The 15,153-nt window shown below is 42.0% G+C and overlaps 1 protein-coding gene across 3 annotated transcripts in view; it reads left to right on the forward strand.

Moving 5' to 3' along the window:
- The first annotated feature begins 5,045 nt into the window (after nucleotides 1–5,045).
- The window catches only part of tanc2a (tetratricopeptide repeat, ankyrin repeat and coiled-coil containing 2a), a 44,933-nt gene continuing 34,825 nt past the window's right edge, over nucleotides 5,046–15,153 (forward strand). Inside the window, exons 1-2 of one of the 3 annotated variants that reach the window (XM_076752244.1) lie at nucleotides 14,686–14,787; nucleotides 14,854–14,962. The gene's annotated coding sequence lies outside the window, so the exon portion shown is untranslated. Of the gene's footprint in view, nucleotides 5,318–14,685; nucleotides 14,788–14,853; nucleotides 14,963–15,153 lie in introns of those variants that run through there. The other 2 variants (XM_076752243.1, XM_076752245.1) reach the window with 2 other exon arrangements.

The following is a 15,153-nucleotide window of genomic DNA, read 5'->3' on the forward strand; positions in this document are numbered from 1 at the left end:
TCATAAGTTCTTATTTTTTGTCAATTGGCTATTGAAAAAATCATGTCTAGTCCATATTGCAATCAACTGTGGGTAATTAAATCAGTGATCTGCACCTCTAGTGGACTCTCAGGAAGTCTGCAGAAAGTCTGCTTGAAGCCTCTGGTGGACTGGATGAATTGTGGATTTGAACAGCCCTCAGTGCTCGGTCTTGGTCTGCAAGAGCGAAAAAGTTTAGACATTTGGACATGGACTGAGCAACTTCTGCCAATTAACAAAATAAAATAATGCTGAGGCAATGACAGATTTTCTAAATAAAGGATTTGTAAATAAGTCCTATTTGTTCACCAATTTGCTCCTGAGCTGACGCGAGTGAGAACGAGCTGAATTAGATATGGACATATTATTCGCATTATTCATAATTCTGCTTAATTGGAACAGAAAGAAGCAGAAGGTCATAAAAATATTCCCCATGCATTTATCCTCTTGCGGGATCGTTGACCCACCCAGTCATCATGTGAGTCGCTTCCTCTTTGTCTTTACGCCATTTTCTCCTCTGCTTCAGAAACTCTTAAGCCTCTTAAAAGTCATCCTCCCCACTCCTAACAGTTTTTCACCAGGAGCTTCTTAAGGGCTAAGATGCTTTGTGAATATGTTTGACCTTCACCAGAATTTAGTCTTAACTGTAAGCTGAAAATCTTAATTCTGAGAATTTTCTTAGAACGAACGAAGCAAATCTTTGTACTCGGAAGCTTTATGAATATAAGCCCAGACTTAAAATGGATGCGTGTGTGCGTGTGTGTGTGTGTGTGTGTGTGTGTGTGTGGTGAAAAAGGAGAGAGACTTGAAAATGGATAACCATAAGTGAATAAATGTAAAATGAGTCACTTTTAATGGGAAAATGTGTTTTTTTTTTTTTTTTCAAAGCAAGATAAATGTTAGATAAAACAAAAAGAAACAGTAAAAGTTATTTAAACACAAAAGTGCCATTATGAAATGGAAAAAATATGCGTGGCTGGTTGAATTTTGGCTGCTGGAAGAATGGTAATGTTAAAAGCACTGGAAAGGTGCTTGAAAAGATTAATGCTGCAAACTGCCAGACTTTGACTTGGCTGTTGCCGTTTTACGAACCGACATTTAGTCTCTGTATTCATTTAACATTTTTTGTTAAATGCTTTTGTGGAATGTTAGGACAATGAAACAAAGCAGACTGTCATTGAAAGAGGATTGATGTCAGTGTATCCTGGTGTGGAAGTCAATAGACCACATAAGTATCTACAAAAATAGCTCCTCTTAAGGAAGTAAAAGCCTCTTCTGGCCATGTTCATTGAAGAGCCTGTTGAGATGAGCATTCTTCTGGTGTCTAATGTCACTGATTCTGCTTCAGAATCTTGGCGTCCTCTCAGCCATGATTGTCCATCTGAAAAGCAGCTGAAAATTTCAGCCTACTGAAATTCAGTGGCAGGAACAGCATGCAAATTCTAAATTAGAACTTTTCTTTTGTTAAATAAAACTGTAAGATAGGATTATTTGGATATATTTAATGTATGCAAAACGTGGATTCAGGAACAATAAGTGAATTCATAAAGCTGAAATTCAAAAACACATAAGCAAAGGAGTAGATTTGATTTGCTCTTAACTCCTTCAAATCCTCCAAGTGTCTTAGTTTCATGAAACGAAAATGCAAGGTAGCCCAGTCCAACTTATTATTCACATCAACACCCAGGTAAGATTCCGCCTTCTGATTGTCTGTTCCCTGGATGTTCACTGGTGTCGGATGTGAGTGCACCTGTATCACTGATATCACACACAGGACTTGCGAAGCCTTGAGCTGATACCATCCACACCTGCAGCCTTTCTCACCTTAATCCTCCCGAGTTCTTTCCCCGTCTGGGACAAATTGAGGCTGTGCGAGCCTTCCTCCTGTAGATGCTTCTTGCTCTCTCTCATCCCCCTCCTCAATTCCCTCTGCATCTTCTTCAGCTCCCCTTTATTTCCTGACCTATATATCCTCTTTTTTTCCTTGGGGACAACCTCCTATGTCAGGAGTAATGTAGTAAATTTGTCCTGGTGGATACAGAATTCTCCACACAGACGTTGAAAGCAGTCATAGAGAGAAGTCTATGGTTATTATAGCCGAGGTTCATCTAACTTTAGTTGGAGTCAATGATGTTGAGGCAGTTTTAGAGTTGACATTGTGTCAGACAGCCAGGGCGGCAAATACAAAGAGCTCAGTCTTTGAAAAGATCGCAATAAAGGTGATGATCCAGACTTAAATAGGCTATCATTGAGGCAAACTGTCACAACATATGGTTTTTCTACAACATTGTATTGTTTCATTACTGTTCCTTATTATAGGGCTTTTCAGAACGCTGCAAAACATTCCATTGAATCGAATTGAACATCCCAGAGTTTAACAGTCAAAGATTTTTTTGATGACTGCTGCCATTGGCACTGGATTTGTGTAATCCTATACCTAACCTAACCTTACTTAACCCATAACCCTATCCTTAGTCTTCACCTTAAAATTTAATGATTTACATTAAGCTGCATTTTGTTCCCATAAGGCAGGTGAGTCCCCACAATGTGACTGTGTAAACATACATACACACATACATACACACACACACACACAGTTGTCACTCTGCCATTGAAGAATACGTAGCTATCTGCACAGCTGCACTGGGGAAGCAGTGAGGGCACACGCACCACATACTGTAGCCTACAAGGTTAATAAAGAGATGAATCTCTTATTGTCATACTATGTAACTGCTGTTACTATATAAAATTTTAATATTTCCAGTTTATCAGTGTTCATCATCAGAAAACATGCCAGCAAAGCTTACAATGTTCTGTCAGGACATAGAGTCATTATTAATATTCTTGTTGTGGGTATTTGCACAACGACTAGGCCACAATTTAAGAACGATATCCTCTTTAGAATAGATCAGAAAATGCTTGGATATAAAAAGGAATCCTATAAAGACATGAGTTTCCATAACTTTTTTTGTCCACCTCGTCGTTCCAGTGTGAAAGAGGAAATAAGACGCAGTGACGTTTGACTCAAGAATGGTGAAATGTTTAGGTAGAGTGTGATTTTTAAACCACTGCCATTTGTAATGTCAAATTGAAAGCAGCTGGCACCATGTTCAAACTGTTGATCAGTGCCCTGAAGGTAACAACAAGTTGGTAGAGGGAAGTTTGGCTGCGTTGTTTAAATGTATTTATTTATGTAAGATATTTATTGGTATGTATTAAGTGTATTTGGTGTGTAAATAATTACTGAGACTGTGTAGATTTTTGGTGATGGTTTTATGTAAATATTTATTGTATATTTATAGACATAGATATCTGTGTTGCTGTCTGTCAATGGTACGTGCCAGCCAATTAGGCGAGTACCTTATATAAGGGGCGGTCTCTGTGTGGTGAAGGAGTTCATGAGGTGGTTGTTGAGGGTGTTGTTATTGTTGGGTACTGCTCGGTCAGCCTAACAGACAAATTAAGGGAAAAACCAACATAAGTGTGTTAGTAAGGTGTTGGGCCACCATGTGCTGCCAGAACAGCCTCAGTGGGCTTTGGCAGTGATTCTACAAGTCTGGGGAACTCCACTGCAGAGATGGAAACCATTCTTCCAGAAGAAATTCTGTTATTTGGTGATTTGATGGTGGTGGAGGAGAGCGCTGTTTAACTCATAGGTCCAAAATCCCCACACAGTCGGTGTTCAGTTGGGTTGATCTGGTGACAGTCAAGGCAACAGCACATCAGCTCATCAGATCATTCAGGGAGCCCTCGTGCCTTATGGATGGGGCCAATGTGTCCTGGAAGACATCAGGTAGAAATGTTTCATCATAGGATAACGGTGATCACTCAGAACAGCACTATGTTGATTTGCAGGGACCCCTCTCTCTCTGACCACAAGTGGACTCAAACAATGGCAGCAAAATGTCCCCCACAGCATAACAGAGCCACTGGATGCCCTCACCGAAGGAGCCAAGCATTCAGGCCTAAACCTCTCTCTTGGTGTACGCCAAACATGCCCTCGCCCACTTGTCAAGAACGCGGTGAAGGGTGACTCATCTGACCATATCACTTTTTTCACATCACTGTGGATCAGCGCCGATGAGTTTTGCACCACTGAACTGCCACTGAAGAGAAGAACTTAAGCAATGCAACCCCACGACGAGGATACATCCATGGCTGGTTTTAGTCTTTTCATGGGATTCATTGACAATAAACACTGTGTTTTCGTACTTACTGCTCTGCACTCTTTTGCACTGTGTGACTCTGTGTGTAATATTGCACTAGATATTGCATGAGATGTTTTCATCAGCATGCCATGGCTTCTATATACTGCTACATTTTTTTTTTAACCAATGTGTGATAGTGAAAAACACTGTACTTGAACCATGTGCAAGTCTAAACCCATGTGCAATTCTCCATTCCCTGTATGTTTTTTTTTCATTAGCAATAATATTTTATATACTGCTACATATTTTTTTTTTTATCTAATGTGCAATACTGAAAACACTGTACTCCCTTCTATAGAATGTAAATATACAGAGTTTTAATTTTTTTCTATTTTGTATTTTATTCCTTTCTGTGTCTTTTTATACTTCTGATACTACTGCTGCTGCCTGTAACACCCAAATTTCCCATATGGGGGATTAATAAAGTATCTTATCTTATCTTATCTTATCTTATCTTATCTTATCTTATCTTATCTTATCTCTTATCTTATCTTAAAACATCACAAATCATGTCATGATCTCTTTTTTTTAATCACATTTGTATTTATATTTTTTTTCCCCACACACAGCACTCATACACTCTGTCATTAGTGTTTCTAGGTGTAATTCATCTACTGGCCACTAGATGTCCTCCTTCACACCATGACCGCTTGATCATGACAGCTGCTGGTTCAACCGGAGCCAGAGATTCTGTTGTTGTCTGTCGCGCGCGCGCGCACAAACACACACGTACGCTGAGCTTCCTGGCCACGCCCCTTCGTGAATAATTCATCACCTCCCGTCGACCGGAGGAGGCTCGTGCCACCAGAGCAGCTCTTCAGACGTCAGCTCGTGCTCACCGGCGCAAGGAGAATAATGGTCACAATGTCACCATTCATCTATTGATAAGGACGCACGAACACCCGGGAATGAATGGGGGAATTGGGAAGAGAGGGAATCCGCCTCACGCACGACTCCGCTGGCTTGTACCGGGGATTTACGGAGGAGTACACACCGAGGGCTTGATATCAATCCGACCGTGACCGACCTATTATCTGCCGGTCTGACGCTTTTCTTCTCACCGGTGAACTGAGGGAAAACAAACGCTCAAGGTAGGTTCGTGTGTATCCTGTCATTGTGCACCTCTATGTGCGTGTGTGAGCGCGCGTGCGAAGAAAGAAGGGTTATATTGTAGTATGATGGTGTGTGTGTGTGTGTGTGTGTGTCTGTGTGTCTGTGTGTGTGTGTCTGTGTGTGTGTGTGGAGGCTCGCATCTCCTACCAGCGTAGCCATAATATCCAAGAAATCCTGAGCAGATAATAACGTTGAGATGATTTTGTTGTTGTTTTTAATCAGCGCGTGTCCTTGGTTAATGGATTTGATATTGTAATGACTGGAAGAGACTGGTCTCACCACAGCAGCAGAGTTACTGCAGAAATGTCTTGGCCTGGACATAAACCATCACTTTGAAGTGATCCTTAAATACCACAGAGACCTGTTTCCATGTTGTCTGGATGATTACAGGTGCAGCCGTATGATCCAGTCTGCAGCTGACAGTGTTTGATCATTTCCTTCTGATTGTAAGTCAGACAGCAGCTCAACACTGTGGCTGCACTGGGAAGAGTGGAAGAAGGTAAAGTGACGATACAGAGGGAAGGAAACGCAGCGTGGTAGGCCTGGAACAGATCACCCCGATGAAGACCTCTGTCCATGCATGTGTATGAAAAGGATTTTACTTTTCCCGCCCTTCTCGAGCGCCACTGCTTGTTTCTGTCCCGCTCTCCCCGCATTTTGGTCACATATCCTCTTTGCTTGCACTGGACTGGACTTCTGTTTGAGCCAGCTGGTGGTCAACAGTTGTTTTGGCAGGAAACAGAAATCCTTTGTGTGGAAATGACTGGATTATCTCTCACAATGCTACATCCAATATTAATCTACATCAGTGTGTTGGCTCTGAGTGTGTGTGCATGCTGGTTGTGTAGGCAGAGTTGAATCTATCTTTCTATCTGCTGTATCTGTGTAGGCAGTCAGCTGATAAATGGATACATAGTTATGTATCTATCAACATATCAATCTGCTTATCTCAGTGCTTCTCACACTCTGATGTATTTGCGGCGACCCCAGTATCAGCACTCACCGTCACATATTGATTTTCTATTTCTTTTTTTTTTTTTTCCTATTTGAAATGGTCAAATCTTATTTTCCTGTAGAGCTGCGTGCAGTGCATTGATTCGCTCAACCCCTGCTGCGCTCTCTCTCTCTCTCTCTCTCTCTCCCCCATTACAATCACATTGACAACAGAGCGCCTGTGAACGGCCCCTCCTCTCTGTGCACACTCTGAATCAAAACATGATCATGTGCGGGAGGAAGGACGTGCTGTTAGCGTTTCCCCGCAGAGAAGGCGGCTCGCAGAGGTCTGAACAGACTCAGTGCAGAGGTCATGAATGTCAGCGTCATGAACACCTCTGCCCAAATCTATCCAAATCTGATGCATTCAAGTTAAGGGCATGAGAAATGAGACCCCGGGCAGAGGAGTTCCAGTAGCTCAGTGGCGACTCAGATGACTGTATCAACGTTTTTATCTTAAGAAAATCAATGCAAAACTACAGAGACGATGAGACGGGAATAGGATCTGTTATCGCTCTCTTTGGCTTCTTTTCCTAGACAGTGGCGGTGCAGATGGGTGTAATCCCATGTTAATCTGCCTAACCCTGTAGTTCATAGTCTGGATTTAACACTGCTCTGATTAAAAGCCCCCCCCTCCCCTCCCGCACACACACTCACTCACTCAGACACACACTATATGTCATTAGTTTAATTAGATCACTGACAGAGCATCACCAGTGCTAATTAAATGCATAGAAAACATAAGGACTCGTTTCAGTGCCATGGCAGTGTGTGCGATGTGACAGTGGATTGTTTCCTGATTTATTTAACACTCTCCATAAATTCACCATTCATTCTGACACTTTATTTCACCCTGCGCATTTTTTTTCCCCCCCGAACCTGTCCAGCTGATTCACTCCCACCTTGAGCTCCACACTCACAAATAAGTGTTAGAATATGTATCACAGAATAGTGTGATAATGGGAAATGATCCACAGTGTTAGTGTGCAGTGCCTGTGTTCGCACAGTTCTGACTTCCTGTGGGAAGAAAGTGTCTGGGCGATGGGCAGGGTGCGATTTAACACTCTGCTATCATTTTCCACATGATGAGAGTGAGAGTGGAGTGTGGACCGCCTGACTGCGATCCTTGATGATCTTTTGAGCTTTTCATATTGTGCAGTAAAAAGGAGAACACTCCCTGTGTTGCAGTGACAGAGGTTACAGGCAAATAAAACCATTATATTACCTGTTACTTCCCTCTCTGACCTTTTGCTGATCATCTTTTTTACATACTGTAAGTCTGTCAGAGACGGGTCAGACAGTTCTCTCTTACTTCTGGATTCCTCATGCTAAATCAGCTAAATCAGCCACACCTGGGGACAACCCAGGAATGAAACCAGCCTTGGATGTTTGACTCAGACGAGCCCACCCAAACCCACCTGCAGAAAAACCACCTCCCATACAGCCTGTGTCAATATAAGACAGTGAAATCCACATATAGTGTTTTCTAATGATGGATTTTAATAATTAGGATTGTATTTGTTATTTAAGTACAGTCAGATTCTGGGGTGTGCTGTACTGTGTGAAGATGGACAAAATAGAAACACCTTTTCATACAATACCACACATGCTCAAAAATGACAGTATAACTGAGTCAACACAATCAATCAACAGTTTATGCAGCATCAACAAGAACTGACATTAATAATTGAGGTTATTGTGGTTCCCTTTGCCTTGTGTCACAATGGAAAAATATTTGTAATCTTTATATTCAGCCATCTGAGCAGTACAGCAAGAAATACTCCAAAGAAATCGACATAGTAGCTGTTCTTCCTTTGTTGAATCATTTTGTAAAAAAATCGTTCTGTGACTCAAGTCTAAGGTAGTCACAAAAATAAAATACTCTTAGTACCTTTGTTAATTAGCATATTACATTTTCAGATTAAACCAGAGCAGAGAATTGAGATTAATCATGTTAATCCTGTTAATCTAACCCGGATTATTTTATCCCTGCTGTCGTCCGCCAACCGCTTCAAATGCAGAATTTTGACGGGTGTTTTTGCTGGGCTCACTGGGAGCTGTGGTCCTACGTGCTACGTGCACATCAAGTCAGCTGTTTTCAAGGTTTTGGGTGCTTCTGCTTGTGGGATGTTTAACTTCCTGTCCCACAGCTTTTCAGCACCCCTGTAACTGCCAGCAGTCCACTGCTGGCTGAGTGAGCGTTAAAATGATATTAATAAAAATTTCCATATTTCCAGAGCCATGGGACCACATGCCTTTTACAGTGCCTCACACACTGCTAAAACTCCAGAGGACTCCCAGCAGCTGACTGGACGTTTACATCCACTGAATACCAACACAGCCTGTTCGTGCACCCTGGCCTCTTGAAGCCCCAACGGTGCACAATACATAATACTCAAAACCCCCCAAAACTCATAAAATCCAGGGCAGAATCGAAGCTGCTAACACTCCTGGTCTCCTGGTCAATATATAATTGAGTGCTAGGTGACAGCACACATCATAATCTAGCTCGATGCCAGAAAGCAAGCAGTCAAGTTGAGCACTGACCAATGGTGAACCCTCGCAGGTAGTAAAGTCAGAATCCCTCAGTGCTCTTAAAAAGATCACATCGATACCTCAGTGGCTTCGCTGAGGATCTTTGCACATTCAAGCTAAAGGACAGACTCAGCTGTCTATAGTGGAACAAAAGGGTGTAGCTGATCACCCTGTTTTTTCCATGATTTTTTGAACTCACATGAAGTATTATATGTCTAAACGTTAAAATCTCATATTATTATAGTAATTATAGTTGTAGCAGTCACTGGCTGTGCAGTTTTCACAGTTTGCCTCTTGGATGGAACAGTGATCTCCGGAAAAGTACTACTGAGTACTACATTTGATCTCCTCCCAGACTATCCTGGCTCAAAATGGTATATACTGATTAAGCATAAGGCAAAGCAAGTTTATTTGCATAGCACCTTTCAACAAGGCAAGACATTAAGAACAGATATGGAAGAAACACAAGGCAATATAAAAAGACAATATCAAAACACACAAATAGGCTTTTAAAAGGAGTACAAGAAAATTAAAGAGCTCAAAATAAGCTAAAATACAAGAAGAAAAGTCAAACAGCGCAATAAAAAAATGCAGCGCAAGATATGACATTTAATGTAATGAAATGCTCAACCCGCCGCTGTTGCCTCCTCTATGAGGCTTTCTGAGTTTGGGTTTTAAGTTTGCTCATATCTCCACACAGGAGATGTTTCTTAGTCGTTCCGGAGTTGTAAACGCTTTCCACTCACAGCCACTGGGGGCCGCCAGCGGGAAGTTGCCTCAAGACGCTTTAAATACCTCAAAGAGTATAAAAGTGAAAAAGTTTACAGCGTGAAGAAAGGGGTAAAAAGTTAAGGATATCAGTTGGCCCTTTGTTTGCTTATCGACAGGAACTTTTTTTAACACACACACACTCCCTTCCTGTATGTGGGCAAGCTGAGGGGAGTCCTGAGCGATTACAGGAAGTCAGGATTGGCTTCTCTGGGGAAGAGAGATAAGAGTCTGGTTGTGTGTGCGTGAGTGTGACTGTGTGTGGGTTCAGCTGAAGGCCCTTTTACACTCCGCTAGTGCTAATAACAAACACACATACAGACACACAGCCAACCCTAGTCAAACAAACCAGTCCTGTACTGCAAGTGTGCTCGTGGTGTCTGAATAAGTTACGTGAATGATACTGGCCGTTTCCCCTGCTCAAAGTAAGCAGCAGCTCTTTGTGTGGACTGTTAAAAGGGGATATCCCTGTGAGGTGTTGGGGAGGGGTGGGCAAACCCCATCGACCTGCAGGAGAAGCATGGCCTGGATCATCCCAGAATCCCCCTGAGGAGAAAAGGGCGTACACTCTGCTGCACAGACACACCGATAATAGATCTGATCTGGGAACAGGTAGAACAGGGAGAAGGCTTTGAATTAAATTTGCATGTTGTTCAACAGCAGTTTGCATACAGCGAGCCGAAGAGTCTACAGTCATGGTGCTTTGAGCTAAATGCTAACATGAGGATGATATATTCACAATGGCATTGGTCACATGCTCTTATATAATGTTTACCATGTTCATCCTCTTAGTTTAGTTTGTTAGCATGCTAACCTTGGTTAATTAGAACTAAACACCAAAGTTAGGATCACCACACGTATGAAAATTCATTCTGAGGTGGACATGAATAGTTTCTGAGGTGCACCACGGACATCCATGCTGCTAGCATGCCTAAAACGTGCTGAATGTTGGACAGCACAATCTCACTTTTAATGTCCGATGGCTGAAAAGAAAGCAGGATATATGATGTGTCAGTTTGATCTATTTTAATCTACAGCTGCAGTTACATGAAATCCCTTTGCATTGCTATACAAGGCAGCTTGGCCCATTGGCACCAAATGGCGGCAAGATTTAACTGTTTACCGGTTAAATACATGCTCTACCATGTGAGCTGCTGGGGCACTTGATGGGGATTTTTACTTTCATTTGTCATCCATCTGTGTGGTCGATGATGCTTTATGCCAAAGAGAGAAGGGAAGTCATGAAGTGGTCAAAAAGTGGTTGGAGTCATTTAAAGATAGGATCAGTAGCAGGGAGACGAGAGTAGGAGAAGATTGTGGCTGAGTAACAGCAAGACACTGACAGTAAACATGACTAATAATTCACAGACACATTGAGTGATTCAGGCTTGTTAGAGTTGGATTACAATGCGCTGCGTGGAATCCTGACCACTGACGGTTCTGTAATGGTGCGCATCACCATTATTCAGATCACACACAGCACAATGGCTGAAAATAGGCACGCCTTCTAAACAAAGCTGGATGAGCGAGACATGACTCGTGTGGACAGAGATATTAGCTTGAATCTGATAAGCTCCCGTTTACAGCCCAGAGAAGAATGAAAGAGAGGAGGTCTGCATGAGGAAGCAGCTCAAAAGTCAAGTGTTAAAAACATAAATGTGGCCATTGTGACTGTGTGGGTCAGGCTAGTTTTTACTTGATGCTGGTTTTCAAATGAAGCTTCGAATGTCTGTCATCATATTTTAGGACATCATCACTGATTCATTGGATTAAATGAGTTAGTGTTTTTTTTTTTTTAATTAAATCAACATTCTTTAATGAATATAACTGAGTTTTGTCAAAATGTAATAATAATTCTAGTAATAGTATCAATTAATGTTAATATAATATACTGATACTATTAGCATAGGCTAATCTCAATCTGCAGCTGTGCAGAGATACTGGGTGTAAACAGAATGAATAGACATGCAAGAAAAACAAAATAGCCTTCAAATGTAGGTTTAGAGTTCAGATGTGAGCACCATGAATGAAGCTTCGATCTGTTGTATACAGCCCTGCATTATATGCTGTGTCTGGTGGTGATATTAAAATCAGCGCTGAGCAGTAATTGGGTCGTCCATCTGTGCCGTCTACGTGTGCGCTGTTGCGGAAATAAACTGGGGACACTTTTCTGTCCGGACATGTGTGAGCACGAGGGTCTGTTTGGGTTGTGACATGGCTTGTTGTCTTCTGAATAATGAGAATTCACGACTTCGACTCGTACCAGGACGACATATTAAAACAGAGGACTGATATAAAGTTTAGATCAAGAACTTCCAACGTGGTGACTGAGCCCAAATGTTGAGTTCAAGTGCACAGTAATACTTCGTTTTTAGCTGAGCCCTTTGAGAATGTGTAATCTGAAGATGTTTAATCTTTTGCATCAACAGGTATCTGTGCTGAACAGTAGTGTCAAACTGAACCCTGAAGGTGTCATTTAGTAAAACGTACTGCTCTGTGTCTTTCTGCTGCTCTTGAATTTGGACATTTCCTTTCTTGTTTGTGTGCTTAAGCCAAAAAAAAAGTTAGAGGAGGTCAGATGGAGCAGTAACTGACAACAGATGGTGTGTGTGTGTGTGTGTGTGTGTGTGTGTGTGTGTGTGTGTGTGTGTGTGTGTGTGTGTGTGTGTGTGTGTGTGTGAGAGAGAGAGAGAGAGAGAGATGCAAACACCATACTCATCTCTGTCTCTTTCACACATAGACCAACACTCACATGAATGAGCTGCTCACCACGTCAGTGCTGAGTCACATTTCCTGGCTGCAGGCGGCCACGACTGACTCAGATCAGTTTCCCACATCTCTCCTTAATTTCATATGTTTCACCATTTTTTGCTTTCCTGTCTTTGGGGTAATTTGTATTTGGTGCTTTTTGTCATTCATTAACACAAAAGTGCAATTGTGTGCATATGTGTATATTAGCATCGTCTGCCTTATATGACACATTCAAGACTTTATTATAAAGCTACAGTGATTAATATGTTATAGTAGCAATGGATGAATTCTGTTTTATATATATCAACGTTGTTTTTCAAAGGCAGCAGGCAGCTGTTTTTAATGAAAAATCTCCCAGAAGCTCACTGTATGCTCCCTGCCCGACACCAAGCAGCAGGCATATAAAGTTAATGTCGACTAAACTAAAGATTCGGATGTTTTTCTGACATGTTGCTGGAGGCAACGACAGAGCAAACTCAATATTAGACTTACATTTGTCAGGTGGGAAGAAACACGATTTCAGATTAATGCTAACGTGGCTTCACGTCGGCTGTATGTGTAAATTACTTTCGCTAACACGTCAGCCATTAAAATGTTATATGGTATTGTGCTGTGAATACAGCTTGTCGTACTGCCTCAGAGTGACCAAAAAATCAATTACTGCTGCTTCCAAAAATATCTGTGAATAAACAGTCATGAAAAATTGGATGGGAAAGTGAGAGTATGGAATAAAAAGCTGACAAGTATGGTTTGTAGTTTATTAGTTTTCATTTCATTGTCATCTCTCGCTCTCTCAGCCAGACACAAAGGAGTCTTGTTCTATTTCCCTCACCGCTGTCTAATTCGTCTTCAATGCATTTACATAAGAAGGCAACATTCTTCTTTTCGGGACACATGTTCTGTCGTATTAATGTATGTGCTGCCGTTCAGTCATGCGTCTGTGTGTGTGTGTGTGTGTGTGTGTGTGTGTGTGTGTGTGTGTGTGTGGATGCAGCCTTGGTTTTTAGACTCAATCCCATCGTTCCTGCTAGCTTGTCATCAAGGATTAGCACACTGACACACATTACACACATTTGCGAGGCTGAGCTAGCCACTGCTGTGTGTACGTGGTGCACATCTAAAGAACGTGATGACATGTAACTGCTGCAAATAGAAGCTTATTGAGCTTATTTCTGGACGAGCCATGCTGAGTTGTAGGGTTTTTTTTTTTTTTGTTCGTTTTTTTTTGCCCAGGTTTTGAGATGCCTGCTGCTGATTCAGGTTGAAGCAGGGACAAATTATTCTTCAGTTAAATGAGTTCTGACACAATATATCTCTTCAAGAATTTTACTTTAAACACACATATGAAGCGTTTACTGGCAGCAGTGTCTTATCTGACCAGTCAATCAGCAACACACAGTCACACACATAGCATCTGGGCATGGTGTGCTTTGTCCTTGTGGAGTCACCTCTCTCTCTCTCTCTCTCACTCACTCTCACTCTTACTCTCTCCTGTGTGGATACACACACGTGCACGCACACACTCTAGATTGTTTCCCTCAAGAGGAAATGTAATGACCAATGGAAAGAGAGAGAAAAGAGGAAGAGAGTAGGAGAGCACACGGCTGTCTGCCACATGCCACACATTGCTACAATGATCTACTGACTCATCCATCACGTATGGTACCTGCATATGTGTGTGTGTCTGTGCCTGTGCATGGATTGTTAGAAAGCAGAAAAAGCTAGAGGCAGAGTCCTCCAGCATGAGCATAGAAGTGCAAAAACTCTGTGCAGTAGGTGGAATTTGTTTATATATGATAATGGATGAAGTCTGTAATGCAGCAGAGGCACACACAGGTTTGCTGTTATTGTGATTAAGTGCAGGCCAGAACTGTGATGAAAATAAGTTACATTCATTTTGGTATGGTCAAGCCAGGTGGTACACGAGGGCACCACCAGCTGGACAAAGAGGAGGAAGAGTTTGTTGTAATTCATTCCAAACAAAGTCTTTCGTGGCCATGTGTGCATTTCATTCTATAATACACCCATTCCTTACACTGCAGTACACGCCTGGGGCCACATGTAAAAATAGTGTGCATGCATAAAAAAACCACGCACGCACCGTTTCTCACATATAAGCTGGTGTTGATGAAAGAAGAATGAGCAGTGAGAATGTGAGCGCCTTGCACAGACTTCAGACCAGGTGCTCACATGCTTTTCAAGAGCCAGCTGTGGGTGATATGATAAAGAGGAGATATTATAGAAATATAAGGTAAGAGAGGTAATTTCAAAATGAGACATTGTTTAGGTTGTTTCCCAAATTCACTGATTGTGTTGTTTTTGCAGTCTACAAAACCGCATTTTTCAATCCAGCATTAGTCAAGACGGGGACTACAGTTCATGTAAAGATGCTGATTGGTGCGTGTTGTTAATGACATGACACAGAGCAGGAGATGTGGTAATGAAACGATCAGTCTCCTCAGTGGAGCCACTGGATGTGTGGACTAGAAGCCCTGCTCAGAAGTGGAGACTGAGACAGGAAGAGAGTTCTTAACCGTGCTGCTGTGACCACTGCTGGTCAACAGAGGGGGACAGAGGTCAGTGGTTACTTCTGCTGCTCAAAATGTATGTAGCTCACTCTCTCAACGTCACACAGACACAAACATTTTCAACACCTCTCTCAATCATTTGTATGTCGTAGAACAGCAATTTTCTGCTCCGATGGGTCACACCGCCAGTGACTTATTGATTCGATTAGAAAGAGAGAAACTGAGAAATTTTGGATTTT

This window comes from Chaetodon auriga, chromosome 16 (genome assembly GCF_051107435.1).
Source record: "Chaetodon auriga isolate fChaAug3 chromosome 16, fChaAug3.hap1, whole genome shotgun sequence".
Taxonomy (NCBI): domain Eukaryota; kingdom Metazoa; phylum Chordata; class Actinopteri; order Chaetodontiformes; family Chaetodontidae; genus Chaetodon; species Chaetodon auriga.